The sequence below is a fragment of the Neopsephotus bourkii genome, unplaced genomic scaffold, assembly GCF_033783945.1.
Source record: "Neopsephotus bourkii isolate Nb327-2 ecotype Australia unplaced genomic scaffold, CSIRO-AGI_Nbou_v1 NB_168, whole genome shotgun sequence".
In the NCBI taxonomy this organism is placed as follows: domain Eukaryota; kingdom Metazoa; phylum Chordata; class Aves; order Psittaciformes; family Psittacidae; genus Neopsephotus; species Neopsephotus bourkii.
Window position 1 is genome coordinate 16,864,981 of NW_026900684.1, and position 5,244 is coordinate 16,870,224.

The following is a 5,244-nucleotide window of genomic DNA, read 5'->3' on the forward strand; positions in this document are numbered from 1 at the left end:
CTCTGTATCTCAGATTATATGCCATCTTTGTCCACATCATAAAAACTTGCCTTGAAAGGCTGATGAAAACTACTAGACAGGGATAAAAATAGAGGAATCCCAGAACAGAAGAACACCATCTATGAGCCACACCAAACTTTTACCATACTCAGCAGTAATACAGAATATCTTAATCTACACAAGGCAACTGGATATGCTCATAACTATCTGCTCTTACTCAAAATAAGTATTAACATTTACTTGCTATTTAACATTCACACTAATTCTACTACTATTTTCCTCATCGTTTCATTTCGTGTCTTTCATGCTGGTATTTTCTCATCCTGCAATTTCTGTTCAACCTGCTAGAGTTAGATTGAAATAAGGTGTCAGTAACAGCTACTCAAACTAGCAAACTACTACTTTTACTCTCAGACTAGCCTCTCTATAATGGTTATTATATACTATCTCCTATATTATTTCACACTGCATGCTGTCCTACCAGAAAAATTTATTCACAGGTCTACAACTGCCAGAGTGACAGGTCTATGAACTGCGAGGCCTTACAGTGAGTGTGATTTTTTTTCCCCAGCCAGTGTTAAAAGCAAAATCAGGTAAGTTTTCTGACCCAATGCCACAATCAGGAAAACCCCACCACCCCAAATAAAAAACCAGCCCACCAACCAAAACCAAACCCCAACCTTCAAAGCAAGCAGCTAATGAGTCTGAACTGAATTTTCATTAAAAAGTCACAAATGGAAAGAAAAACTTCACCAAATATTTGAAAAAAATCAGTATAGGGACTGCTCCCAGCCTTCAGGAATTGCTCAGTTGACTAGAGCAGGTCAAACTCTGGAAAGCAAGTCTTTGTCTCCAGGTATGTGTACAGCTTACCTGAATTTTAAAGTGATTAAAGAGGAAAGTGCCCAACTTACACTGAGCTTTTCTGGAATTCAGGAAATAAATCTTTTCTTACCTGTCTCTTGGAGGAGAGGTTTCTTCGTGGTGGGGGCAGTTGAGCACTGGAACAGTGTCCAGAGATGCTGCAGCATCCAGAGACGCTGCAGCAACCCCACTCCTGCAAAGATACAATCTTCACCAAACAAGGCTTCGGGCAACCTCACCTGATTGTGAAGGCAGCTCTGCTTTCAGCGTGGGGTTGGATCAGACTACTTCCAAACATCCTTTCCAATCTGTGTTTTCCTATAGTTTGATGATTCTAATCACCCACTAAATAAAACATTAAATATCAGTCAATGGTTTTGACATCTTTCTTCTGTGATAAACTACACTTACTTTTACCATGTTGAGGTAGAGACATGACAGCTATTGATGGTTTCTGGTTTACCTACAGGTGTAAAATTTCTATATATGCAAAAATAATATACCTGTCCTTTCAGCATCTGTGTGCTACTTGGACATGTTTTACCATTTGAACTATGATAAATGCCAGTGCTTGTTTCACCAAAACCTTAAAATAAGCCTTAAGCTGTAAGGATATGCTCATCCCTACACTCTCCTGCATACGGCTTCCATGTTTCACAGGTGGAGAACTAAAGCACAAAGGAAGCCTGTGGACAGGTTGCCAGCTGAACCTTTCCTCCTGAATCTCAGTCTGTTACTTTCAACACAAATACATCCTTTGGTCCTTTTTATATTCTCTGTTGGCAATTTCTTTCAGTCTATGAGTTTCTTCTCATAGCTACAGCAGGTGATATAAAGTATTCAGTGGCAAAAATACAGTCATCCAACCTGCTCCTTATACATAGAGCTCATGGAGTTTATAGCATATTTTGAGATGGGACATAACTGTAAACATTTACTTTAGCAGCTGCTTTATAAAGACACTTCTGTGAAGGAATAATGTTGCTTTCATTATACGCCACTGGAAGAGCCAATTATCTCCAAGTTGTTTTATCTGCTGGGGGCAAGGATGAGACTGAAAATGCAGACAGCATCAGGCACATGCTGATCCTGGGACTGTATTAAAGCATCCAAGCTGTGTACCCACTCTGCTTCCAGATGTTCAGCACTGGCACATGCACAGGCAAGAGCTGAGCTGATATGCATCTTATACCTTCCTCCATCTCCCCATATGGTCTCTAGTCCTGAAGGCACACATCCTGTATCCCATAGACCCTGGTGACCTCCACATATCTGCAGCATTTGTAGAATTTTCTGGGGTTTGTGGCTAGCCACTATTTTTGTTTGAGCCTTGCAGTAGTTGCTAATAATCTCAGCATTACCTTTGTCAGCTGTCGCTTGGGCTATGTGTTCTAAATATTATCCATTTCAATAAGAAGGATACGCCAGGGACACAGATGTTGAACAAGTGTCTAACTGCTTAGCTTTCTATTGGACTACCGAGCCTGCTTTTTGCTAAGCTGCTAAAAATAGAACAACAAAGCCACTTGCCAGATCCTGCTCACTTTCTGTGCAAGTCCCTCTTCACCCATCAGAGACTTTTCAGCTCCAGTCAGGACATGGTGGAAGAAACTGGCCCTTCTCTTCAAACTTCATTAGCCCATAGCGGCACATATGCGTGTCCCACCCCTCAGAGTGTCACACTACTGACCATTGATATACTCATTCAAGTGAAATGCTGGTGCTCAAAAACAGAAAAGTCCCTAACTATCCTTACAGCAGTGGGAGCCAAGTTTCCAATACTTACAAGGCAAAGAGGGGTGTTTCCAAGGGCATGAACAGCAGCCATGTTCCCAACTGGTTGTTGTGCTTGAGAAAATCTGTCTTGCATGTGTGAGCAGCTGGGGCAGGGCATGATCTCCCTCTGGGGACATCCTCTTTCTGCATTGTTTTCCCTTTTTAAGAGTACAAGTGTTGGGCAGCCGCCTGAAACTGTTGCTGTGTAGGATGAAATGAAATATACTGTTATTAATAAAAGAAAAAAGTAACTCACAGAATAGTGAGATTTAGTTAGGTTTCTGAAAAAGGAAGAGTGAAGCAGCAGTTCTTTCCACATCTCTAAGGATTTCTGGGGTGAATATTTAGTTCATACAACTGTAAGGATCTTGGCAACATGTGCCTCATTTCCAGTGGGAAGGCAGAATGGCCAGCGAGAAAGGATGCTGACAGGCAAGGAACTGAGTAGCAGTGTGGTATTTTAACGAAGATGAAAAGTGTTGCTCTACATCTGAGAGCAGCTTTGTTAATGCAGTTGCATTTCTCAGGCCACATAGCTGAACCGTCAGTGGGTTTGGCTGTGTCACCTTGGTATAAGCAAAGCTTGATGAAATGTGAGTAATTTTTAACAGAAAGCATTTCTGTGGGTTTGATTTTCTGTTTTGTGGTTATTGCCTTGGAAGGAACGTTAGTCATTTGGGGTTTTTGCACTTGCATTACAAAAAATAATAAAAAGAGGGGGGGAAAAGGGTGGGAGATACAAAGGGTTTCAGTGACGGTGACATGCTTACTGGGGCCCACAGTCACAGCCTTGCTGACCCACAGTGACACCTGGTTTGAGGAGGGGAAGAGAGGCTGCTTGCCCTCCCCTTCCACCTCCTCCCAGCCAGGAGCAGAGCTGAGGATGAAGTAAGATCCCCTCTGCTCACCCACATGCCTGACAGAGCCCAGGAGGGCACACACTCACTACCCCTGCCCTGCATCCCCCCCATGCAAACCTGGGTGCAGGATGAGCATGAGACAGTGGGAATCAGTCAGTGCACAGCAGTGAGACAAGCACTAACCAACATCTACACCTTGTTGAAGGAAGGCACCTACATCCATCTGGGCTCTGTGTCAATCCATCCCCCTCTTAGAGCTGGTCTGTAGACTGGTCCTGTACAGTCTTTTTCCAGAAGAGTTGCCAACCAGCAGGATGGCGAGATTCATCATTCCTCAGCCCAAATGCAAACATCCCCCTTCCTCCCTGTAGATGCATCTCCCCCAGGGTTAAGAGCCTGGCAGCTCCCACCACTAGACATACCTGACAGGAACTTTGGGCTTGCAAAAGGCTGTCAAGTCCAAGGCTTTTCATAGCCCTAGTATATTGGACCCTGCAAGCTGTTGAGAGGTTTCCGACAAAATTCTGACTTGCTGAGAAATTTCCAACCAAACTCAAGTGTCAGCTGTGTAGCTGTGAGCTGAGAAAAAGGGAGGAAAAAATAGCATGGTCTTATTTGGTTTGTAATTGTAGCTCAGTTACAGTTATCTGCTCTAAAATAGCCTTTTCCTTTGTAAAAATTCTTGAACAATAAAAAGTTGTCTCTATCCCCACCTCAAATGCAGTGTAAGCTTTGTAGCTAACTAGGAATAGGATCTGTAACATGTATTATGCCACTTGCTACATTCCAAAAATAATTTTCCAATAGCTTTGAAACAGAGTGATTGCAGTGCATATAAACAAGCAGAAAGCTCTTTAGGGCTGGATCTTTAAAGTTTTACCTCCCAATTCTTCCTGCAAAAGTAGTATCATCTCTGGCTCTCGTACTACTATAACAGATATGCAAAAATGCATATATTTAGCTTTGCAACTGCCCTAAGCTATTAATTTGATTCCCATGTGAGACTTGGCTAGCTAATCCCCCAGTTCTAAAAGGTCTGCTGGGCTGTATTTTTCTGCCATGTTGAAGGATCACAACAGAATCAGTTTTAAGGGTGCAATGGCTTCATGGCACTTAGACTTGTCTCATGATAAAAACACCTTTCCACAAAGACTTTGTATGTCCTCAGCAGGGTAGATCTGCTGAGGGAGAGATGCTTGAAATATCTATGGAGTATAATGAAGCAGAGACGACACTCACCCATAGCTCAGGTGAAAAAGTTGATATTATTGATAGCTTAGGAAAAATATTATTATATTATATTGATATTATTGATTAGCTGTAGATAAAATAAGCTCTGTGCTAAGGGAGGAGCAACCCTGTCTCTCTGTCCAGAGCCAGAGAAAGAGCCACTGCAGACTGAAGACCAAGAGCTAGATCTTGCTGTACTCTGTGAGGTTTTCATTCTGCCATGATGCTTATACTCCACCACAAGGCTTAGGAAGCTGTCCCAACCAAGCAACTTCACTCTGAGCAACAATAGAGGCAATGTGGCTGTCACAATTCATCTGCAATTAGTCACATTTTTTCCTCAGTCCTTACAGTGGAAAGGGACCAAGGAAATCGGTGAAAGGTACAAACAGGCCCATTTCAGTTACTTTTCCCACTTTTCCTCTCTGCATCTGCTTTTTGCATCCTGGCTTGCAGATAATTCGATAGCAAAGCACAAAAAACACTGCAGCAAGTACTTCACTGGTACTGGCTA

The 5,244-nt window shown here is 42.6% G+C and overlaps 1 long non-coding RNA gene across 1 annotated transcript in view; it reads right to left on the reverse strand.

Moving 5' to 3' along the window:
- Positions 1-1,075: 1,075 nt before the first annotated feature.
- The window catches only part of LOC133223606 (uncharacterized), a 96,304-nt gene continuing 92,135 nt past the window's right edge, over positions 1,076-5,244 (reverse strand). The window contains exons 3-4 of the long non-coding RNA XR_009728630.1: positions 2,651-2,841; positions 1,076-1,209 (exon numbers count right to left, since the gene is read on the reverse strand). This is a non-coding gene — a long non-coding RNA (uncharacterized LOC133223606). The remainder of the gene's footprint in view (positions 1,210-2,650; positions 2,842-5,244) is intronic.